Source organism: Typopeltis vanoorti, chromosome 23, assembly GCF_054136105.1.
Source record: "Typopeltis vanoorti isolate ZY-2024b chromosome 23, IOZ_Tvanoo_1.0, whole genome shotgun sequence".
NCBI lineage: Eukaryota > Metazoa > Arthropoda > Arachnida > Uropygi > Thelyphonidae > Typopeltis > Typopeltis vanoorti.
The window spans coordinates 46,448,479-46,475,068 of NC_143571.1; the positions used below are offsets into that span (position 1 = coordinate 46,448,479).

General features: G+C 35.3%; 1 protein-coding gene across 1 annotated transcript in view; it reads left to right on the forward strand.

The window, feature by feature from the left end:
• The window catches only part of LOC150093819 (histone-lysine N-methyltransferase 2C-like), a 1,065,326-nt gene that overhangs the window by 221,310 nt on the left and 817,426 nt on the right, over positions 1–26,590 (forward strand). The window lies entirely within an intron of this gene.

Below are 26,590 nucleotides of genomic sequence, written 5' to 3' on the forward strand. Positions count from 1 at the left end.
CCCTTAGAAAACTGCTGCACTTGCATCATTTAACATTGCTTTATACAGTTGACTCTCACTCTTGCAAATGCCACTATTACAAACTACTGAAAAATCCTGACAGAATCACTACAGGTAGAGTGCTATGCTAAAAGAAATTCACTATAGTAAACTCCACTATAACAAACCATTTCTTTGGTCCATATGAGTTTGCTGTAGTGAGAATCGACTGTATATGCACTATTAGCAAATTCCTTAATTTTTATATATAAATATGTGTTTTTGATGTGATGGTGTTTACTTTGAATCCATGTTTAATAATTCTCAATAGCATTTATTTTACCCCCCCCCCCCCCATCCTATGCTTCATATTTTGGGAAATGATGTGAACCACACGTATACAAAAATGAAATATATATTAAAGTACTTCAGGAAATACGAGGTATCAGTAACTCAGTATAGGATGAAATGTAGTGTTTCTATATTTGACAAAGGCAGCCCCCCTCAAAGGATTCAAAAAGGTGGTTCATTGCATAATGGAGATTACAGACTAGTTAGTCTTATTAGAAATACAGACAAGGCAATAAAAAAAAAGGATTGAGGAATATACAGAATATCCTTGATAATGATCACTTTCATGGTAGGATCAAGTGAGTCATGAAGGAAGTAGACAAAGGTAATAACTATGATGTGATTTATTAGGATTTCAACAAAATGCCTGAAAATATTCCACATAAGAACCTGAAGATTAAAATGTGGTAGTAATGACAATGGTGATCTGATTAGGGTTGGTTGACAGATCATAGATGACAAGAACTATTTAGAGGAGCCTTCTAAGAGCAGTTTAGTTAGGCAAGCAGAACAGTAGGATTCACTGTTACAACCTTTGTTGTTTAAAGTATTTTAAATTATTTAGGTTCAAATATTACAAGTAAAACTACCCTTGTAAACTGTTTGGATAACAGTTCTTTACGGTATGATCTTAAAAGATTAAAAGTGTGGATAGGGAAGTGAGATTTAAAGGTTATTGTGAACAATCTAACATGTGATTTGGTAAGGAAGTAGTGTTTGATAATATGTTGAATTGGCAGATTTTACAGAGTTAACGAATACAGTAATTTGAATATTTTGTTGATAGGTAATTTCAGTTCAGCCTGCAATATACATCTTATCATGTATATTGCAGGCTGAACTTGATAAGATATCTAGTGTAATTCAATAGATCATTAATTTAATTAAAAGAGGAAAAGGATATTATGATGCCATAGCATCCTTTTCCTATAATTAAAACGCACAGGTTTTTAATGGATGTCAAGACAATCAGAGGTATTCATACAGGCATTCAGCAAAGGATCTGTCAATTTTATCTAACAGGAGATGGAAAGTATATTTAATTCCAGCAAAGAAATGTATTAATATATGAAATTTTAAGTGTATTTGGCCTGTCTATCAGGTATAAAAATAAATAAATTCTAATATTTAAAAAAAAAAAAAAATAAAAAAAAAAATCAGCTAACGCCTTTTTATTCCCGTATATGGGGAGTAGGTGAGGCCATTTAGCCCTATCTAACTTTTGGAGATTGAGTGGGCAGTTCAGTCTCCACTGGTACCAATCAGAGATAGATGGCCCAAGGCTATCACTAATTAAGCGGTACACAGTGAAGAGAGACGGCACAAATGTGCCGCCATCTCGTCCCTAATGTCCCTAACCCTAACACAATATATTTAATGTCTGAAATAATGTGGGTTCTACGGTCAATTTTCTTGAGTTTACAGGACGAAAAACCCGAGTTTCCGGGAGGAAAAACCCGCTTGCCCATGCCAGAGATCGACTAACTCGGGAACCGGTCGAAAAAAGGCTTAGAAAAATTTCCTCTAGTCGCAGACTAGACTCGAAACGAAGTCTTCCTTCGTGCGGCTAAGCGCCTTGGTGTGCAAATGCCATATCCACTGAGCTATACAGGGCTCTTTGTAATTCTATTTTCTAATATATTTCTAATAAATATAAATAATAAATATAAAAATTCTAATATATATTTTTAAAAAGTATTTCATGAAATGGAAGGCAACTGCTTTTCTCCAGGACCCCCTATACCCATATTTGAATTTAATTGTATTAGACTCTACTAACATAATGAAAATTTATTATTATAGTTAACAATAGCTACACATACCAGCCACTGAATTGCAAACTTTTATTTACACATAGGCATGTGACTGCCAATACTGATCCTCTTCAATTCCCTGCACATAATTAGGTGAGATATGGGTCAGGAACAGCCTTCATTAAATGCTTCTGTACATTGCTGCCCACAAGAAGTTCTGTTTGTTCGTACAAGCCTTCTCAGACCATGATCTCATTCCTGACAGACTGTCTTAGGACCACAGTTACAACTCATAGAGAAGTAATGTGGGTTTTTTTCCCACTGATTAAACATGCAGGATATCTCACCTTTTGAGAAACCAGCAAGCTTTGCTTTTTTCAAAATCGTGACCCCAACACCCACAATAAGCCCTTTATTGAACTCCTAAAGATCCTTTGTTTTTCCCATTGTGATCAACACTGTTGATGATTACTGACCAGCAGCATTCTTAAATAGTTGCCTACAACACATGGTGATGCATGTGACAGTATTTTACATATACACCGCAGAAGTAATCTTTATGTACTTACGCATAATGGTTGCTAATTCTGTGGCTAATATGTGTATAATAGTTATATTGAATAAAGAGTTCATTTTACAATTAGTTTGAAAATCTGTGGATTAGGCTTCACCCACAGGTTAAAGGAACAGTTGAATTAGTATAAACTTTAAGAGAGAGATTACTTGTTATAATTATTTAATTGAGAAGCAGTGAACTGCTCATTAGCATGGTATGTATTTGTATAAATATGTGTGGAAATAATGAAACAAAAAATCGTAAAATTAGATGTGAGAATAAAGAGGAAGAAGATGAGTCATGACTGAATATACTTGTTCCACTCTATATGCAAAGGTGATAAACCGTGTGTCACACATGTTGTATTGTCACATACTAGATTTTCAATAATGATTTTATGGCTCACCTGTTCCCACCCTTTCCCCAGACAGTTTTGCATTATCTGGCTTTTGATTCTTGCCACTGAATTTCCCATTCTCTATATGCTCTACTTTAAACCCTCATAAGCATAAAAACTAAAACTGACCTTTACCACATTTGGTAGAAGTAACATGCACCACAAGATAAGGAATTAAGTAGAATCCTATGTCACACATGGAAGATCTAGATTATGCAGACATGGTCTTGATATCATCCAGATACACTGATATACAATCAAAATTTAGAAGCCTTGTATAAAGCAGCTGAAAAAGTTGGTCTAAAAATAAATATGACTAAAAAATGTTCTTAATCAATATACTCAATAATCAATAAGCATTGTATGCTTATTTTGTTTAAGAGCTCCTTAAGTTTTGCTTGCTGCTTTAGACCTGTGACTTAGGGATTAAAACTATTATAAATAAGATAATGCATTTTGAAAGACATACCTTGAAATTTTATTTTGGGTAGAACCTCAGTACTTCATGTTTCTAGCTATCTTCATAAACCTGATAATTTCACTGAGACAGTACTATATGAATAAGTTATTTTAATGACTTAAGACAAAAATGCTACAGTTTCTTGTAGCATAACCCTGCTAATATAATATGCCACTGGAACTCTAATCACGCTGAAGTGCATAACTTTACTCTTACTAACATTAAACTGATAGCCATTTTTGTTTGCCCAAATTTCCAGTCTATTCAAATCATTTTGTAATTGTTGAATATCACTAGCATCCCTGATTGCTCTGCCTATCTTCATATCATCAGCAAACACTTGCACATTTGATGTTAGATCTTGTCTGATGTCATTAATATGTAGATTGAGCAATAATGGCCCAAGGATTAAACTTCGAGGTACACCACTGGTCACCTTAAATCTGGCAGATTCACACCCACTCTATACCACTTTTTGATATCTATCTGTCAACAATCCCCTGATCCAAGTCATCATCATCATCAAATTCCTGCCATGTACCCTCAAGGGGTGTACAGGATATGATAGTACTACATGAAAAATTTACATCATTACTAACTTCCTATCTATAATTTTCCTCCCAAGCAGTCTCTTACTTTGTCAAGACTCCAACATTATCAGATATTATATTTCTATCATCCAAGGCACTTTTCACCTTATCAATCCAACTATATCATGGTCGTTCTCTGGGTCATTTTTTCTGCCAACTTGGCAGAGAATACTTGTTTTGCTTATCTTTCCTCGCCCATTCTGTTTAAGTGACCATACCACCTGAGATTAGCTCTGCTAACAATGGATGCTAACAATGTCAAGTTCTTTCCAAATATTCTTGTTTTTAATATGATATTGTCATTGATGCCATCTGTTCATGCCCCTAATCTTTCTCAGGACTCTCATATTTGCTGTCTCTAGGCTTTGGTCAAGTGTTTTACTTTGACCCAGCTCTCAGATCCATAAGTTAAAACTGGTTTGAACACCGTCTTGTATACAGCTAATTTAGTGTTCCGACTAATTTCTCTCTTATTCCATATGAATTTATTCAGTTGACTTCCTACCATACCAGCTTTGTTGATTCTGTTGTCCATTTCCATATTTAATTTACTATCTTCACTAAAAATCATGCCTAAGTAGCTGAAATGTTTTACATGTTCCACTGGTTCTCCATTCACAATGCAGTTCACATTTTCAATGCTTCTGCCTATTTTTTTATCTTTGCCTTGTTATTGCTGACCTTCATACCATATCTATTACAACTGTTATTCAATTTAGTCAGGGAATCTTGCCGACTTCTAGTGGATTTATTTAGTAGTATGACATCGTCTGCATAAAACAAAGAGCTGAAATTAACATCTCCAATTTTGATGTCACGTTTAATACCACTTTCCTTCATAATGTGATCCATATATATATATATAATGAATAAGAGAGGGGATAATGTACATCCTTGTCTCACACCAGATTTAACATTAAACCACCTTCCTGTACTTCCTTCAATTCTAACTGCTGACTTACAACTCAAATACAAACTAAGTATTGTTTGATATAATGCCCCATTGACACCATATAACTGTAGCGTATTGAATAGCTTCTCTCTCTCTCTCTCTCTTGGCACTTTGTCATATGCCTTTTCCAGATTTATAAAACTCAAATACAGATCTTCATTATATTCTCATGATTTCTCAACTATTTGTCGTAAAGGAAAATCTGATCCTGACAGCCTCTATTTGGCCTAAATCCAGCTTGTTCTTCACCAACTTTTCTTCCGCACTTTTTCTCAACTGTTTCTCAAGTATACTTGAATAAATCTTATCAGGAACACTCGGTAGGGAAATACCCTACTGAGTGTTCCTATGGGTACTATGAAAGTTCTACTCTAATCATCGGGAATTTGTCCCTCTGTCCAGGCCTTCTGAACTATGCAGTGCAGCCACTATAAGACTTTTATACCTCCATATGTCAGCATTTCTGGTCGAATATCATCTACTCCTGCTGCCTTTCCACATTTCAAGCCTTTGATGGCTTTTTCTACTTCAAGTATGGATATGTATACCGAACTGTATGTCTGTTGAGTGTTCTTTACCACACTGCTATCGCTGCTTGTTTCATTTAACTATTTTTCGGTAATTACGCCATACTTCAAGGATATTTTTTTTTTTTTTTTCAATTTTCATGTCACCTTTATCATCTCTAATTCCTTTTACAACACTCTTTCCTCCATTTCTGAACTTCTTCAACAACCTCCAGAATATCTTGCCACAGTGCTATCACTGCTTGTTTCATTGAGCTATTTATCGGTAATTACTCCATACTTCAAATATATTTTTTCTCCAGTTTTCATGTCACCTTTTAATCTCTAATTCCTTTAACAACACTCTTTCCTCCATTTCTAAGCTTCTTCAATAACCTCCAGAATATCTTGTTCTTACCAAAGTCTTATCATGACTTTTGTTTAGCTAGTTTTACACAGTGTTTGGCTTTCTTACATTTGTCTCTGTATTCTCTAAGAGCACGAGCTGACTTATTTGCCAGGAACTTTTGATATGCTTTCTTCTTTTCCTTCACTGCCACTTTAACTTCCTGTGTCCACCATGGAGTTCTGATTTTTGTATCCTTGCAGACAACCTACCGCATGCCCCTCTGGCTTAATCAATCAGGGTTTTCTACAAGGCTTGCCACTGAATGTCCAAGGTTTGGTTCCTGTTCTCAAACTCTTTTATTTTTTCTTCAATAATCTTTGTGTATTTTAGTCTACAGGTCACATCTGAGAGATGCTCAACTTTTATTCGCTTTAAAACTTTCTTACATGTTATTCTTTTCAATATGAAATTCAATTTTATCCTGCTCAAGACTAAATAGTGATCACTTCCAATTTCAAATACTCTGTACACTCTGGTGTCCTGCACTAGGGAGAAAACATCACTATCAACAATAACATAGTCAATGAGACTTTTCTTATTCCTAGCCTCTTCTCTCCACCTGAATTTGTGCACATTTTTATGGTGGAACACGGTGTTAATAATAACCAGTCCATGCCCTGAGCAGAAGTCCAACAGGTATTTGCCATTATTATTAGCTTTGCTCTTTTCTCCAAATTTTCCCACAATATTTTAGTATGTCTGACAATCGTTTCCTACTCTGCTATTAAGATCCCCAACAAGGACCGACTTTTCCTTTTTCATTGTGTCAGTTGCTTTTTCTAAAGCCTCAAAAAAATTCCTCCACTTCTACTTTTGTAGAACCTTCTGTGGACCATAGGCACAAATAAGTCTCATTGTTCATTTCCCCATTCTGATATTTGCCCACTTCCCTCTACTTGAGATTGTCTGCCATTCAAGAAGATTAGCCTTGTATTTAGTGTTGAATACTATGACTACTCCTTCTTTTCCTTGATTGTCATTGCCTGAATATAACATTTTGTATTTATTGCTCAGAAAGATCTCACCAGTTTTTGTCTTTTTTGTTTCTGTCATCCCTATTATGTCGATCTGGTACTTATCTAATTCCTCAGCTAGCTCCATTTCTTTGCCATTCAGGCTTCTTTTGTTGATAGTACCGATCTTTAACTCTGGTGATGTTGAGTTGGGGTGCGTTTTCAGATTTGTTTCAGTAGCTGACTTTTCACTGTTTGCCCTGGTTCCAACCAGCATGGAATTCTGTCATGTTGTACCATCATTTTTTATTTTTGTTTAAGCCAATAAGAATACAATTTGGTCAGCTAAATCCCAAATTGCCAGCCCATCCTCGTTCGTTCAGTATCCAGATACCTAACAGGTACACCACGAGAAGGTGTACCCAAATTGCCAGCTCATCCTCGTTCGTTCAGTATCCAGGTAGATACCTAACAGGGTACTCTACGAGAAGGTGAGGATTGAACATTAGGTCAGAAGTCCTGGTCGTTTCTCCCCTGATCCAAGTCAAGAGTTTATATTCCAATCCCATATCCTCCAATTTATGCAACAGTCTTTCATGTAGTATCCTATCAAATGCCTTAGAAAAATCCAACATCATCATAGTGTATCCATTCCCTTTGTCCAACTCGGCCTTAACATTGTTATAAAATGTGAGCAAATTGCGAAAACATGACCTTCCTTTAGTAAACCGGTGCTGTGCCTTGCAGACTATAGCATGTTTTTGTACCCATTTCTGTATGCGAGTTCTTACCAACTTCTCTAAAATCTTCACTACCACACACCGAAGATACTGATAGGTTGGTAGTTAGACACATCAGTTTTTGCACTACCCTTGTACAATGGAACTATCATACATTCCTTCCATTCCTGTGGTATCATTCCTGAGCTGAGACTCAAGTTATGCAAACATGTAAAAAGCGTAGCCAATTCCGCTGAACATTCTGTTAGCAAATGGGCTGATATTCCATCTATCCCTATAGACAAATTCTTATCCAGGTTATGCAACAGCTCTTCAACCTCATTCATATTCACCTCAAACTCTTCATCCAGCACTGTGCACCATGTTACATACACCTGGTTGATATATCTTATTATTGTATAATTAAAGTGAGCACGCATTAACTGAACAATCTCATTAGCTTCTGATGCTCAAGTACCATCTTCATTCAATAAAGTTGTTCTTCCACATTCATTCTTTCTTTCTTTCTTTTGCCTGTGGCATAATTATAAAATTCTTTTGAATTGCCTTTAGCTGGCATGGCCAGTTTCTTTTCTTACTCCGATTTAGCTTTCCTCACAATACTCTTTACTTTTCTGGCCCGAGCTTTAATATATTTCATAACTCCTCTCGCTCTTATTCTCACGATATTCTTTCGACATCATCTTCTTCTTGTGGAACTCTTGCTTAATAAGGTTGCACATCCATTTCACTTCCAACCTATTTATTCTTGGAACACTAGGGATTCATTCAGATAATGTCTCATTTAAGCACTTTTTCAAAGATTCTCATGCATTGCTGACATTTTTACCATTCAGTAACTGATACCATTGGACCAAAGATAGTATTCTCCTAAGTTGATCATAATTTCCAGCTTTGTAGTTCAGTATTTAACTTGCTTTAATCATTGTATCAATACAATTAGATACTTCCCAAGAAAGTACAGCACGATCACTGTCAGCCACATTAAAAACACGTAAAAAAGCCACATTCTTGACAGAGACCCCTTCTGATGCTATGAGCAAATCCAACACTCTTTGACTTCGTTCCTTCTTTCACATGTTGCTTGAGAAAGTTATGTCAGCTATTCACTCTGATAAGAAAAGAAATCTTCTTTCTTATCAGATTTCTAATCTACCCAATCAGTGTTTGGAAAATTAAAGTCATCCATAATGGTTATTCGTATGGTACCCATGAAGCTAAATTGGCAATGCATTTCTTCATCCCCTGCCACCAGATCTCTAGCAATACTCCACCATACATTTCATTCTGTTAACCTCCACTTCACACCAGATAGACTCATACTCTCTGCTACATGAGACATTGTTACTATCATTGTTTTCTTGTGTTTCTACCCTAATTGAATTTAAGTTGATATCATTAGTAGCACTTCTCCTCTTTCTGTCATTCCTCAAAATAGTATACCCTTTACACTTGATCCCACTTATCATATCTGATTCTGATATCCAGGTTTCACTAATGCCAACAATCTTAGGCCACATTATATTCAATAAAGCAATGAACTCAACCCATTTGATTCTAATGCTGTTGGCATTTGTGTATAGACATAATAAATTACCACCTAGCCTATTCTTATAATTCGATATGCTATCTATTTGGTCTTGTTTTAGAATTTTCTCTTTTTCCTCCCCAGATATACTTAAAAGGTCCGAACTCAAAGCATATTTTCCCACCTCTTCGCCATGTTCAAAGACATTCACATCTTTATCACGTCTGCATACCATAGCTGAACTTTCACATGCATTTTTCCCATTCCTTCCTTGATGATCTAGTTTCCCTGACTCTCTGCATTAGAACTCATTCCAAGAAGTAATTTCTCCAGGTTATGTAGTTTATCAGCTGCATAACTTTATAAGCTAATGCATCTTATCTATTAAAGGCATGAAAGCCAATGAGTTCAAAACTTAGGGGTGGTGCTAAACAGAATAAATTTGCTATGTTATACTGATTTGAAAGTAGAGTAGCTTCATGAAAAACTTCAGCAATAATATATTGTACTAAACAGTTCTTAAACTGAACAGCAAATGGCACAAAGAAATTAAAATCAGTCAACATGCAGTAAAAGAATTTTACATACATGGGAGGAAATATGAACACTGAAGGTGGAGCTGACAGGGATGTAATGCAGAGATTGAAAAGTGAATTCTGCTTTCAGAAAATTAAATAATATATGGAAATCATTCAAATATCTTAATAAAACCAAAATAAAGATCTTCAGTAGTAATGTTAATGCTGTGTTGATATTATACAGATGAGAGACATGGAAACTGACCAGAAAACAGGAAACTAAATTAAATAGTTTTCAAACAAAATGCCTGCATAAAATATTAATATTTTTGCCCCAACATATAACAAATGATGACTTATATAAACTGAATAATCAAAAAAGCATCACCAATTTAAAGAAATAAAAAATGCAGGTGAAAATAGATGGATTTTGTATTAGAATGGACAGCAGAGAGAGAGAGATTTAAAAAGTAGCTATGACATGGATTACAGAAGAAAAATGGGAAGTCCTAAATTAACTAGGCAGAGAAAAATGACTGAAAAAGAAAGAGGAATGGCTGGTTGAGATAGCTGGAGAGAAGCTTTGGTAGTACAAAAAAAGCTATCTAGAAGAAATGGGTCTCGATCTTGCCATGATGCAAGAAGAGGATAAGTTAAAGTAACTAAAATGTACTGTCATGTTACAAATACAAGATTGGGTAATTTGTTGAGTAATGCTACTGCCACCCTTCTTCTTCTTCAGTGGCTCAACAGCCCTGTGTGGGCCCTGGCCTTCTCAAGGAGCTTTTTCCATTCTGTCCTTTGTTTGGCAATCATTGTCCAATTTTTGGTTTTCAAAAATGCAAAATCTCTATCAGTATTGTCAATCCATCGTAGTTTGGGCCTTCCTTGAGGTAGAATTCCCGTTGGTTTATGTAAGAATATTTTTTTGGAATTTCTTTCATCACATATTCTCAGTATGTAGCTTGCCCATTTCATTCATTGAATTTTGATAAACTTCACAATGTCTATTTCTTTATAGGCACAATATAGTTCAAGATTTGACCTCCTTCGCCATTTTCCATCAATTTGAATACCACCAAAAATACTTCTTAGGACTTTTCTTTCAAAAATTCCGAGGGCCTCATCCCTTAGATTGTCCATGTTTCGGATGCACATGTGAGTATAGGCCTTATCAGAGTCTTATAAAGTAACAGTTTAGTACTTATTCTAATCAAACTTGATTTTAGGTATTTTTTTAAGCCATAGAAGCTATGACTAGCAGCAGTGGTTCTTTTTTTAATTTCTATACCTATATCATTCTTGGTATTAACTTCTGATCCTAAGTAGCTACTCACTTTTTTTCAAATTGGTAAGGTCCAATTTTTAAAGAATTAGTGGGGTTTATTTTTTTGCTGCATTCCATATATTTAGTTTTACTTTGATTGATCATGAGGTGCCTTTTCTTTGCTTCACTTTCTAATACCAAAAAAGTCTGTTTTAGGACTATGGGTATTCTTGCTGTGATATCAATGTCATTAGCAAAGGCAAGGATTTGTATAGATTTGTTGAAAATGGTTCCTGTAGTATTGATGTTTGAATCTCTGATTATTTTCTCCAAAATGATATTAAAGAGAAGACAAACCAGGGCATCTCCCTGTCTTACTCCATTTTAAAATTCCATAGGTTCTGAGACACTTCCTTGGATTCGAATTTTCAGTGTTGTTTCTTTGAGAGTAACAAAGAAAATCTCAAAGAAAGCTTACTGCACAAAATCTCAAAAGATTTTGTGCAGTGAGCTTTACTAATTTTTCTGGGAAGTTAGAATCTCTCATGAACTCTTGTGAGTAGTATTCTGTTTTTACTGTCATAGGCAGTTTAAAGTCTATGAAAATATGATGTGTTTCAATACCATATTCATTACATTTCTCAAGAATCTGATGAAGATTGAATATTTGTTCTTAAGTGGACCTTCTTTTTCTGAATCCACATTCAGAAAGGGAAGGTCCACCCCCGATAATTCCTTCAACAGAAGGAAATAGCCTGTTAAATAAGATGTTTGAGAATATTTTTTAGCAGTACAGAGTAGATTTATCCCTCTAATTTGAGCATTTCAAGAATATCTCCTTTTTTATGTATGAGACATATTATACTGTTTCCATTCTGAGAGAAGCATTTCATTAATCCAGATTGAGTGTGCAAAATATTATGAATTGCTTCTGTAACAGCTGGCCCTGCATTCTTCAGGAGTTCAGATATGGTATTGAGTCTGGTCCAGCCACTTTATTATTTTTCAGTTTCTTAAGCTTCTCCTCGGTTTCAATTAGTGGTGGAGGTTCAATCACTTCTTGGTTGCTACTTGAAGTGACATCTTCTGCCTGTATTTTCATGTTTCAGCAATTCATCAAAATGTTCATTCTATATTTGCAGTTTATCAGTTTTGGTACTTAGCAGGGTTCCATTTCTACTTTTACATAGAGTGGTTCTAGGTTTAAAGTCTTTACAACTTATATTTATTTTTCTAAAGAAAGCTCCACTTTCGTTGGATCCCCTTAAGATGTTCAACATCTCTAAGTTGATCTTTCAAGAACCTCTTTTTCTTTTTATATATCTTTTTCTCTTCCTTCCTTGCAATTTTATATTCTTCAACAGTGTTTCTTGTGTACCTTTTTTTTGTAGAATTTTTTTGTAAGTTTCATTCTTTTTTAATGTGGTTGCCACACATACTCAGCATCAAACCAGTCATTTTGTTTTATTTTCTGGGCTTTCCCCAGAATGACACTGCCTGAATTTAGAATAATTTTTTTTAAAGTGTTCCATTTTGTATTAATATCTTCAATAGTTTCGATATTCTTGTGCTTTAGTTGGTTTTCACATTCGTTTAGAAACATTTGTTTTCTTTTCGAGTCTTTAAGCTTATCATAGTCTGTAGGCATTTTCCATGAGTCTTACGTGCATTTGAGATTCTTGTTCTTAATTTACTTATCACTAAATAGTAGTCTGAATCAAAGTTTGCACCACGATAGGACCTAACATCTAACACATCCAATAGATGTCTTGCATCAATAATAACATGATCGATTTGATTGAAGGTATTTCCATCGGGAGATTTCCATGTTATTTTATGGATGTTCTTATGGTCGATCAATGTACTTGCAATAGCCATGTTGTACTCAGCTGTAAAGAGATGAGATTTTGTCCATTATCATTAGTTTCATCATGTAGTCCTTGTTTTCCAATTATTGGTCTATATCTATTTTTTCTACCAATCTTGGCATTCATATCTCCCAATATTATTTTGATGTCATTCACTTGACATCATCAAGTTCTTCATAAAAGGTCTCTTTCTCATTCTCATCTCCTTTTTCTCAATTGGTGCACGAGTGCTAATTACACAGTAGTTAAAAAAGGCTCCTGTTAACTCAGACTACAAAGTCTTTAAAACCGATAACTAATTGTTTTATCTGATTATTCAGGTCTGTTCCAAAAATGTGCTGTGATTTGTGACAACTATAAAAGACTCTGTGATTCTTTTTCTCAATAATTCCCTCTCCAAACCATCTAATCTCCTAGATGACGAGCAGGTCAACTTTATAGTTATTCATCTGTTCTGTTAACAAATGGAGTCCTTTACTTCGATATATAGAACGAATATTCCCCGATCCAAGTTTCAAGTCCTTTAATTCTTTGCCAGTCCATTTCCTAAAGGACAGTTCAGAGTTATTATTTCTTGAGATTCTGCGACAAGAGATTTTTTAGGAGGTGGGGTCGTTAACCCAATCTCCAACCTGGAGGACCAGGTCCCATATTTATATCCCCTGGGAATGGGTGACCTACCTATATCCTCCACACACTAGGTGCCCATTTTAGTCACCTTCTATGACATGCATAAGCCACAGTGGGACAATTCTTTAATCCCGGTCACTACATGGGAGCCCACTGCCACCCTAGATGGACTAAAGTGTCCTAGTGGAAGGTAGATGATAATGAAATTGTAACAAAAAACAACAGTTAAGGTCCTAGGAGCATCCTCTTGGGGATCAATCATTATCATCATCATTTTCTGGTGTATACCCTAAAAGGATGTATTAGACATGTTAGCCAACTAAATTAAAATTTATAAAACTGGATTTCAACAACTTTATACCAAACTGATTTTTTAATTATCAGGTTTGACTTGATCAGCTCTTATGTTTCCATCTTACAAATCATTCTTAATGCACTGCACTGCACTGCATCAACTTGGTTCACTCTTGGATTTTTTGACTAATTATTCAATTTAGTAAGTCCTGAATTATTAAATTATTTTATAAATTAATAAGATATAGAATACCTACAGTATGATATGTTGTTTAGTGCTAGTTTTCTTCATAAGGTCTTCCTACTGACAGTGGATAACAGAAGAGATAGTGTTTACACTTTTATGCCTAATTTTGCCTCACACTTTCTATATGTCTTTAAGTTCTAACTGCCAAACATCAACTAAAGAATAGGCTTGAAGAACTTTCTTTTGGCACTCTATCAATCATATTCCTTTTCCAGATGTTAAAGTAAAATACAGATTCTTGTTATAAACAGATATTGTTAATGTTTAAGATAGTCAGGCAAGATTTCTTGCCTAGTCATCTTAAAATAAAAATCTGATCCTGAACTTGACCCTCTATTTGGTCTGAACTCAGCTCTTTTTTCCCCAAATTTTTCTTAGTCTCTTCTCAAGTAACACTCAGTAGGAAAATTTGTCTAATTCTCACATTCAGTTTTATTTTTCCTTTTGGTAGATGAATACTATGAAAGCTCTATTTCATTCAATCAGAATTCAACTTTCTGTATTATGTAGTGTAGCCACTGTAAGCATTTCTTGTCAAATATCTGATAATGTTGTTGTCTTGACAAGTAACAGACTGATTTGGAGGAAAATTGTAGATAGGAAGTTAGTAATGATGTAATTTTTTTCATGTAGTACTATCATATCCTGTACACCCCTTGAGCATGGCAGGAATTTGATGATGATGACATTTTGAGCAACATACTCTAGATTCCTCTCCTTTAAAACCCAAAGTTTGGCTTCGATCCGTTGACTATGTTTTCGCGATCTGGTCCCATGGCCGCTAGACACTTTCCTTTGCCACCTTAACAAACAACACAAATGCATACTGTTCACAATTGAGATTGAAAAACAGAACACACTTCCATTTCTAGATACACTTGTCACACATCTTCCTTCTGGAAGTCTATCCTTCACTGTTTACTGGAAACCAACACATACTTGCCAATATATACACATAAACTCCTACCACCACCCAACACAAAAAATAGGTGTCATTAATACTCTAAAAAAACAGGGCTTTGGAGATCTGCTCCAATGAACTTGTGCTGAAAGACGAATTTAAAGTTATCAGCAATACTTTTCTAAAACATGGCTATAGCCAAAACACTAACAAAATTCTCTACAAGACTTCAATAAAAAACAAAGATAAACCACACTACAATAAAACTATAACTCTTCCTTACATTAAAGGAACAGCAGATAAAATAAACAGAATACTACAAAAATACAACCTCAAAGCCACCTTTAAACCTCCTGCAAAATCAAAAAGCTTACTCAACTCATCCAAAGACCCACTCCTTCCCCTGGCCCACCCCAGAGTATACCGTATTTATTGCACCCTAATATACCATATATAAGAGAAACATAATGCACAATTCCTATCAGACAAAAGGAACATAAACGACACATTAAATATAATAACTATGGTGAAGCTGGCCTTTCTGATCATGCCCTTAACACTCTACATAGAATTAACTGGAAAAGCACCAGTTGTTTACATCACCAAAACATGGTATGAATGCAAATTTAAGGAAGTCTGTGAAATTCTTATCAACCACAGCAATCTTAAATAATAATAATGATGGTCTAAAAATCCCAAGCATATGGAAGGCACATATTCTACCCACAGAACCCCTCTCTCTCCAAGAGTTAACAAACAAGACGGTAGATAATCCAGAATCCTAAATCAAAAATAATAATTGTAATGATAAAATAGGACATCATTGTTACTGAAAGAAGATTATCTATATAAAAAAGAATGTTTTTCTCATGTTATATTAAATAGAATTTAGTTTTGATGTAGTTTCTAAATAATTAAGTTGTAAATATATATATATATATATATATATATATATATATTCCACTAGAGGTCATACCAGTAGAATAACCCGTGATCAAATCATTGTTTCTTTAGCTTATTGTGTGTAATGTAACTCAGCTTGTCCTTGTATATTTGTATATACTCCAGATGATGATCTTAATACGAAGATCGAAACATCTGGAAATTAAAATAGTTATTCATAACACGGTTGTAAAGTCCATAATTTCTAAAATGGAAGAATGGATTTTATTTTCAAATAATATTTTTAATAAAGCAAATTTTTTTAATATGTAAATTTACTTATTAATAAATTGGTTACTGATTAGAAAAAAATCAATTATTTTCTTATTTTGTTATGCAGCACCCTCACTTAAAATTTTCACCGGCCACCGCTGATGATTATACTCCTAAATAAGTTCACAAGTTTTTAGGACTGTTTATCCAGATTAAATAAATTCTGCAAGTTGAGTAAGAAAATCAGCAATAAAATGACAGAAACTGTGAAAATGGGAAGGAATATGGAAAACATGAATTATATTTTAAATGGGAAATCTGTATAACAGTAAAATACTTCAGCTTTAGGTACATTTTTAGTCAAGAAGCAAATTGAATTTGGTACTAGATAATAGATCAAACATTGGTAAAGAAGTTTACGAAATTTTTGCGAAATAAGAAAGAAAGAAATTAACCAAAAGTATACAGGGCATTATTCAAATTAGTTTTAACTTTTGGATCTGATAGCCGGATTAGAATAAAACAGTTGAACAAATACTCAAGACGACAGATATGAGTTCTGAAAAAAATTAGGGGCATGAACAGATGGCACCAGTGGCTGAATCTTATTAAAAATGAGAATATTAAAACAGAACTTGATATTGTTAGTTCAAGAATTTGTGAAAATTTGTGGAACTATTCTCTGGTTGGTTAAGCAGAATGGAAGAGGAAAGTCATCTTGCAAAACAGGTGTTAGGTGCCAGAATGGTAGGAAAATGATCCAGTCTGTGGTCATGATTTAGAGCGATTGTTGCAATTACTAATCCATCAGAAGAGTGAAATGTTAGATATTATCATATTGGAGACCTGACAAATAGCAAATTACTATAATATTTTTCCGTGTTTAAGACGGTACTTTTTTTTTCTAAAATTTTTAGACCAAAAATTGAGAGACCAGCGGTTGCTGTGGCAAAACTGCTGGTAGCTTGTCTCCGCAAAGAAGCTTAAGCCAATCACTAGCCTTTGTTAACTCTGTCGATTGATGTCATTAACGGCTGATTCTAAATAAACCAATCAGAATTCTGAAAGATCATATCTCTGCAACTTACCCCGCTAAGTTAATGCATTAACAATATTTTGAGCACCAGCCCATAAAAATCTCTGAAAAAAAAAAAAAAATGATTGTCATATTCTTCAAAATTCAAGTTAAAAGTCATCAATTATGCAAAAGAACATAGAAATAAAGCTTCAGAGAGACAGTTTGGACCTCCTCCTACTGAGTTTATGATTAGACAGTGGAGATGTTTTAAATATTGATTTCTTAATTTTGGGTTCGAAAAGGTAGGGTTCGTCTTATACATGAAAACTACTTTAATATGGGAGGAGGGGAAATGATAGTATCCTGTATACTGCATTAGGGTACATACTAGTAATTTCATGTTAATCTCAGCAAGGTATGGCTAATGTTGGCATATCTTGTTTACTACATTTTTAACAGAACTGTTTGTCACTTCAGGATAAGTTCTCTTAAAAATGTATGGTTTTTCTTGAACACATAAAATCTAATTATTTTAAATATAATGTTAACATGTTTAAACAGAATTTAGAACTAACTATATTCATTTCTTGCCAACATGTATGGGAGCCACAGCCAACAATCTCTTCTTAATTTTTTAGACCACTTCAACATCTAGAAGTCCAGTATAAGGTTTACTTGAGTAGAAAGGATTTTCTGTTAGCAATTCATGTCAATTTATTTAACAGTATTAATTTACAACATTGATTAATAAGAAAATAATACTTATTTAACTTATTTGCTGATATTTCACTGGTATTGTATTGAGCATCTTCAGAGCACAAAAACAGTTTGTCACAGTATGACAATTTGGTATAACAGTGGGAATAGTTTAAAAAAAAAAAAAAACCTATAACGAATAACATGAAGAAAGTGTTGTCCATTATTGATTTTTTTAAACTATAGGTTTTTTGTTATAATCAGAAAAAAAAAAAATCAGCTAACGCCTTTTTATTCCCGTATACGGGGAGTAGGCGAGGCCATTTAGCCCTGTCTAACTTTTGGAGACTGAGTGGGCAGTTCAATCTCCACTGGTACCAATCAGAGATAGATGGCCCAAGGCTATCACTAATTAAGCAGTACACAGTGAAGAGAGATGGCTCAAATGTGCCGCCATCTCGTGGTCCCTAACCCTAACACAATATATTTAATGTCTGAAAATAATGTGGGTTCTACGGTCGATTTTCTTGAGTTTACAGGACGAAAAACCCGAGTTTCCGGGAGGAAAAACCCGCTTGCCCGTGCCAGAGATCGACTAACTCGGGAACCGGTCGAAAAAAGGCTTAGAAAAATTTCCTCTAGTCGCCGACTAGACTCGAAACCAAGTCTTCCTTCGTGCGGCCAAGAGCTGTGGTGTGTAAACGCCACAACCACTGAGCTACACAGGCTCTCTTTTGTTATAATTTGGATTAAAAAAAGAGGGGGGATTATTAATTTGATCTTAAAATGACTATCCTATATTTTTGGTAAATTGATACAGCTGTACATGTTAAGGTTTAGAGAATCTTTTAAAGCTGCTGCTGATTCCAGAAACAATTTCTCTGACTTATAACTTCTGTGTAGCCTGTTTTGTTTTCTTCCATTTGATCATGTGTATATGATATCCAAGGCATGGTCTTTTAGTCCCAACTTGCCATAACAATAGTGTGGAATGTATTTTTTATGTTCTCCACAGTGGATGTCAACAGTTCTTCCTGTCTGTCCATAGTAAGCCAGGTTACAAGTACAGGGCACTTCGTATACTCCTAGATGTGATAAAGGAGAGAGAGTTTGTCCTTAAGTGAATGGGCGAGAGTTGCCAATTTGACATAAGGTTTAAATGCAGTGCAGAGCTGATATTTATTAAGCACTCTAGATATCTTTTCAGGTGCGCTCTGAATATATGGAATTGTAACATTTTTATTCTAGTCTAGTGTATTAGGCAGTGGAGGGTATTTCCAGGAGGCATTTAGTATTTTGTCTATTCTTTGGGGATTATACCCATTGGCTAAAAAAAAAGTGTGATGCAAGTGAGTTCAATGATAACAACATTGTCACTGGAACAGAATTCTGGCTCGGCTCAGAGTTAGTGTTTTTAGGATACCATGTTGTTGTGCTGGATGATGGTATGATTGTTTGTGCAAATATCTTCTTGTATAAACAGAAAATGATAATGAACCATTAGGAAGTCATGTAACTAGTGTATCTAGGGAGGGCAGACAGCTCTGTTCCATTGTGAAGTAGATTTTAGGATGTTGGCTATTTAAATATTGGTTAGTAGTTGGAAGGGGACCAATCGTTCGATGCTGTCGGCACACTCTCCCTCGATGGGTCTTTGGACTCCCTGGAGGTGTCAAAATAATAATAATAATAATAATAATAAAAGATACTAAAAATGTATCTAATGTGTCTGGACTATGTGGCCACATTATCAACATATAGTCAAACCAGTAGTTTGAGAGTGGATATATTAGTTTTCTAAGTGTTCTATATAGAAATTGGCTGAAGGAGGAGGGGAGAACGATGGGGGGGGGGGGCATTGTCGTCCTATCTACATGTTTGTATATCTTCCCTTTCCATGCAAAATAACCTGCATGTACTGTAAATTTAAATAATTCAAATATATCTGGTGGAAGTGTGACTTCAACAAATCCTGGTTTTCAGTTAATGGTACATTGGTAAATAGTGAAGTAATAACAAAACTAATCCTTTATATCTGAACTTTTTAAAATATAGGCTTTGATATACTTTTCAGGCAAACAGAATTTTTAACAAAGGAGGAAGAATTACTTCTGGGGGGGGGGGGTAGTAATTTAGCTATATGTTTGATAAGTTGGTATGTAGTACTGTTTATACTATCCACAGTTAGACATAGGGGTGTATATTGTTTGTGAATTTTCATGAGAATATATAGAGGGTTTGACATGAAAAGGCCTGAGTTTGTTAACAGTCTCTTTTGGCGAGGAAGTGATTTTTTCAGTAATTTGTGAACGTTATTATTTTGTGAGTTAATAGGATCACAATTTGTGGTTTGGTATGTAGACTGATCTTGTAAAAGTAAATGCATTTTGCTTTCATAATAGGTTAGATTCATAATCACAGTTACACCCTCTGTCCAAAAAGAAACCGAACTTTTCAAAAAAAGAAGAAACTAATGGTGCCACCTGTTGTATTTGTTGAAAGTGGCAACCTTCATTAGTGTTGTGTCAGCTGTTTATGACATCTGTTTCATTAGAAGCAGAGTTATAGTGCCAAGAGTGACAGTGTGTTTTGATGAATGGTTGGAAAATGAGTTTTGAACAGAGAACTGCGTTTTTGATTTTTGTGTTAAACTTGGTAAAAGTTTTACTGAAACGCACCAAATGCTTCAAAAAGCATACGATGATGAATGCTTATCCCACATTTAAGTTTACGAGTGGTTTAAGCGATTTCAATGTGGTCGTGAGACGCTTGAGGATGACGAAAAGCCGGGCCATCCAAAAACTAGACTGAGCAAAGTTAACATCCAAAAAGTGCGTGATTTTATCAAAGAAACCCAAAATCGCCCATGAGATTGATTGAAGATGAATTGGGGTTTCCAAAATCAACTGTGCACAACATTTTGACCGAGAGTTTGGGCCTTTTTAAATTGAATTTGCGATTTGTTCCCCACAAGTTGACCGATGACCAAAAAAAAAAAGTATCGAATTGAACACTGCAAGGACCTCATTAAAACCTCTCATAAGGACTCAAACTTCCTTGAAATGATCGTTGATTGTGACGAAATGTGGTGTTTTGAGTATGAGCCTGAAACAAAGGCACCAGAGTGCTGAGTGGAGACCACCAGAAGAGGGGCATCCGAAAAAAAAGTCGCTTGGAGAAGTCCTTGGAGATACAGACAATGCTGATTTGTTTCTACGATTCCAAGGGCATTATCCACAAAGAATTCATTCCACCTAGCCAAAAGTTCAATGGTGAGTTTTATCTTGAAGTTTTGAAGCGATTGATAGCGAGAATTCATTGCGTACAGCATGAATATCATGATGCAGGCAGCTGGTCACTTTTGCACGATAATGCATCATCTCATCGTTCGAACATCATGAGACAGTTTTTGAGCAAAAACCAAGTTTGTGTGTTGGATGACTCGCCGTATTCACCTGATTTAGCACCCTGTGACTTCTTTCTCTTTTCCGACTTCATTTGCCGATGAAAGGAAAGCGATACGTCACCATTGAAAACATTCAAGCGGCAGTAACCCACGACCCTCAACAGTATCCCAAAAACCGATATGAAAAACTCATTTAACGAATTAATTGACTGTAAATAACTTAATTAATTATTCAAATCATTTATTTCAATATTGATTGAAATAAATGATTTGAATAATTATAAATTGCCTGTGTTTTATTTTCTATCAAAAATTCGGTTTCTTTTTGGACAAAGGGTGTACATTACTTTGTCTGCATTAGTAAACACAATATTTTTATTACTGTATAGTTCTTTTAAAGCATTGGTTTTGCAGAGGTTTTGATTAAAATGCTGGTTACATCTAAATGAATGCTATTTGCTCTAACAGGAGGCAGGTCGTATATTTCATTCAGTGGAAGCCATTATTTTCACTTTTGGAACTTGCCTAGAATGTAAAGGCAAAGTTATGTCCTTAACTTAAATGCATTGCCAGTTTCATCTGCAAATAAGTTAAATATCTGCAAATCTTTTTCTTTCTCATTCATCAGATGACAGGTTGAGCTCCCTATGTGCAAATCTTTGCCATCTGGTTCTATCTCTGGCCATTTCCTCTCTGAAGCTTGATAATTGTGACCGTTATTTCAAAGAATGTAGCCAAATTCTTTTTGGTCTACCTCTTGATCGTCTTATTCCAATGATTCCATTCAAGACTATATTTAGTAATCTTTGAAAGGACATTCTCTGGAGGTGTCAAGGGGCGGCTCATGCATAGGCACTTCGGAACTGCAGCAGTCCCAATTTTTTTTTTTATATATAAATATATTTATTAATTTATTTATATTTGCTTGTAATATTTAATTTTATCATCAACAATCCTATACAATTCTCTTATTTTGTATAAAAAATAATAAAAATCCATCTTGTAGAACTTAGGAGGGCACTAGCAGCACTGTGTTTACCACAGTGTCATATTGCTACGTGCGCAAGCATATGTACGTCATAGTGAGATGCGAGCTATTAGCGTAATGCGGCACTGTCCGTCGTGCAGTTCCACTGTTGTTTATACAGTTTGCGCCAGTAGTAGAGTGTTTGTAGTGCTTACTCTGTCTCTTTAAATATTTGGACATTACAATTAAAGACATAACATTTGTTATAGTTTTTATTTTAGAACATTATTGGGGTTATGATAATGGATTTTATTTTTAAGTAATTTTAAATTATACTAAACTGTATAATTTTATTGATAATAAACAATATTTTTTCATGAAACAAAACAAGAAGAATATATTTTATTGCTAAGTAATTTTGAATTATTCCAAACTATAATTTTATTGATAATAAACAATATTTTTAAAAATTTTTACCATAATTTTGATATTTTATCAAAACACGTATACCACTGTACTTACAGCCATGAGCCACCACTTGAGGTGTCCAAACCATTAAGAATTATAGCTATGATATCTTCACTATAATGGAAGAATGGTGGGATGTAAATAGTCGGAATATTAGAAAAATTGGAGAAGAGGTGCTCGGTGTAACATCAGGAAAGGGGCCGCCCGAGGATAAGGAGGCATGGTGGTGGAATGAGGAGGTGCAGTTGGAGATCAGCGAAAAGAAAGAGGCAAAGAAAAAATGGGACATGACTGGAACCAGAGCCGACAAGGAGGCATATAGATTAGCGAAGAAAAGTGCAAAGAGAGCTGTGGCGAAGGCGAGGGCAGTTGAAGTGGTATATGAAGTACTGGAGAGAAACGGTGGTGAAGCTAAGTTGTTGAGAATAGCGAAAGCTAGAGATAAGGCCTCGAAAGACATAACATCAGTTAAGCAGATAAAGGACGCCACAGGAGTAGTACTACAAGAGGAGGACAAAATCAGAGGAAGATGGGAAGAATATTTTCGTAATCTACAAAATCAGGAGACTCCAAGAGAGAGGTGTGAGGATGGAGAGGCAAACGAAGGATCGGTGCAGGACATAAGCAGAGAGGAAGTGTATTGGGCGCTGAGAAAAACGAAGAATGGAAAGACTGTGGGAGCAGACCAGATACCTGGAGAAGCTTGGGCAGCGAGGGCATAGACGTTATGGGATCTGATGAGGAAAATAGCCCAACAGGAAAAGATACCAGAGGAATGGAGGAAAAGCATTCTCGTCCCAATCTACAAGGGAAAAGGAGATGTTCAAGATTGTGGCAACTATAGTGGGATCAAGTTGATATGGGAAAGAGTAATTGAAGGAAGGATACTGCGGGAAACAAAAATTGGCGAGGAGCAGTTTGGATTTATGCCAAGAAGAGGGACAATGGATGCAATATTTGCGATAAGGCGATTGACGAAGAAATATAGGGAAATGCAGGCAGAGCTACATATGGTGTTTATAGACCTGGAAAAGGCGTACGACAGAGTGGCCAGACAGGAGGTATGGAGGTGTATGAGGAAGAAGGGGGTGTCGGAAAAGTATGTGAGGTTGGTGAAGGAGATGTATGAGGGAGTGACAACTCAGGTCAGGTCTAGTGTCGGCATGACAGAGGGGTTCCCCATTGTCGTAGGGCTCCATCAGGGATCAACTCTGAGCCCCTACCTCTTTGATCTGATCATGGATGTACTAGTGGAGGATGTCAAGAAGGAGGCGCCAGGGAGCATGATGTTTGCCGATGCTGTTGTTCTCTGCGAATCATCCCAAGAGAAGCTTGAAAAGACCCTGGAAGAGTGGAGAAAAGTATTGGAGGAAAGAGGCATGAAAATTAACCAGGAGAAGACTGAATATATGTCAATGGGGAGTGACAAGGATATGATCATACGACTCCAGGGTGAAAGGTTAACTTCAGGGAAGAAATTCAAGTACCTTGGGTCGGTCGTCGAGAGGAATGGTAACCTGGATGAGGAAATACAGTACCGAATTACATGTGGCTGGATGAACTGGAGGAAGATGAGCGGGGTCCTGTGCGACAAGAGAGTGAGTTGTATTATGAAAGGAAAGTTGTATAAGATGGTGGTGAGGCCGGTGATGCTCCATGGCACGGAGATGCGGATGTTGAGATGGATGAGTGGTGTGACAAGGAAGGACAGGATAAGGAATGACTACATCAGAGGGATGATCAAGGTGGAACCGATCGGTAAGAAGGTACAAGAAAGCAGGCTGAGGTGGTTCGGTCATGTAGAGAGAAGGAGTGAGGAGTATGTTGGTAAACGAGTGGAGTGTATGGAGATGGAGGGAAGGAGGAAAAGAGGCAGGTCCAAAATCAGGTGGAGGGATAAGGCAGAGGATCTTAGGGAGAAAGGATGGAGTCAGGAAGATGCCCTGGACCGGAGAATCTGGAAGAAGATGATTAAAGATGTGAACGCCGACCCCGTTTAACACGGGATAAGGCATAGCGAAAGAAGAAGTGTTATATGGTTGTTCTGACCAATGAGTTTTATTATTTTTTTTTTAAGCATTTCATTTCGAATGCCCTGATTTTCTGTATTTCTTTCTGATTGAGCATCCAAGGCTCGGCTCCCTGTGTTGTTGTTGGTATTATAATCGTTCTATGGAGTTTTAGTTTGATGCAATGCTGTTATTTTTCAATATTTTGTCTAATTTATTCATAATCCCATCCTTTGTTAAATCTGTATTTTACTGTTTCTGTGTTGTCGATGTTGTGGGTAATGAGACTGCCAAGATATGTAAATTGCCTTACTTGTTCAAGTATGTGATTTTCTAAGTTTATTGAAATATTTTCCTCATCTCTTCCTATTTTAATTGTTTTTGTTTTCCTTGGATTGATTTTCATTCCAAAAGTTTTGCATTCCTCTTAATTGTTTTTTCCCAGTTCTTTAGATTCTGCAATAATAATAATATTGTTTGCATATTTGATGTGGTTGATATTTATGCCATTTATTTCTTCAAGATAGATAATAAATAAATTTCATGAGAGTGGACAACCCTGCAAATAAGTTAAATAAATATTAATTATTTTCTCATTAATCTGTGTTGTGAATTAATACCATTAAATAAATTGACATAAAGATTACTGCTGAACCAGAATCAAATCTTAGGAAACTAAGCAATACTAACAGATATCTTTGGAGTTTCATTAGGATTCCTGAAGAACTTAGGACTTCTTCAGGAAATGAAGTTTCTTGGAAAACTCCAAAGAACTTCATTTCCTGGAAGAGAAGAGGGGAAGGGAGGAAAACCATTCATACAAAGCTCATTATAGTCCTGACAACGAAGGAGTTTAAGATTTTAATTACTGTCTCTTCTCTGACCGCTGTCTTTATTCATGTACTTTACTAGTGTTTTAAACTAAAAGTGAAGACAATATCAACAGATTTCTAACAGAAATTAGTAGTTTTCACCAGTGCATTGATATAAAAAAAAAAGAAAAAGGTTCTATGTGTTTAACTTATGCTAATACAAACATGTGTACATGAGTTCCGTAACTTTTGTTAGAGAATTTATATCAGTTACACTGACAATAGTAAATACAGATTTAAAAAGAGAAATCTGTAAATCACAACTTCTCAAATTTCAGCATTTACCATGTTGCAAAATTAATGTTTTATTCATGTTATATAATTATTCAGCACATTTAATAAACTTCTTTTCTTTCTACCCAAATAACCAATATTCTCCAACCACTAAACCAAGAGAGAATTCAGGTTTTAAAATCACATAACATAGAAAATTGGTGAGTCGTTATGTATTCCATTTAAACAATGACTGTTCTGTACAAGACATAACAATCATTGCTGGTTAATGTTTTAATATCAGTTTGTGTCTTCATGCCTGGTGATTCCTTGTGCACTTATCAGAAACAGTTATTATCTTGTGTGAATCAGTGAAGAATTTGTTGTAGAAGAAATAGGAATATCAATTTATGAGGGGAAGGCATTTTTTTTTTTTTTTTTTTTTTGCTGTATTTCTATTTTATTATTTTTTGGTCTGTTTCTATTTCTTTTGCTGTCATAAGGTTTGTTAACATCATGAAATTTGGAGAAGTAGAGAAACTAGAAACTTGTAGCATACAAGATGGATTATAGAAAGAACAAGAGAATTTCAGAAAGAATTATTCATCTCTTTTATTGATTATGAGAAAGCCTTTGATTGCATTGATCACAATAGACTGTGGATTATAATGACTGGGAAGACCTGAGCATCTAATTCTCTTGTTAAGAGAGAGAGAGATGTCTGACAACTAAGAAGCTTCAATAAAATCAGGCAAGTGAAAAAGGGGTGTGGCAGGGTTGTATACTGGCGCGCTATCTTTTTAATATTTATAGTGAATATATTATGAGAATGGTTAACTTAGACAAAGATCTTGCAGGAATTAAGATTGGTAGGGAAAAAAAAATA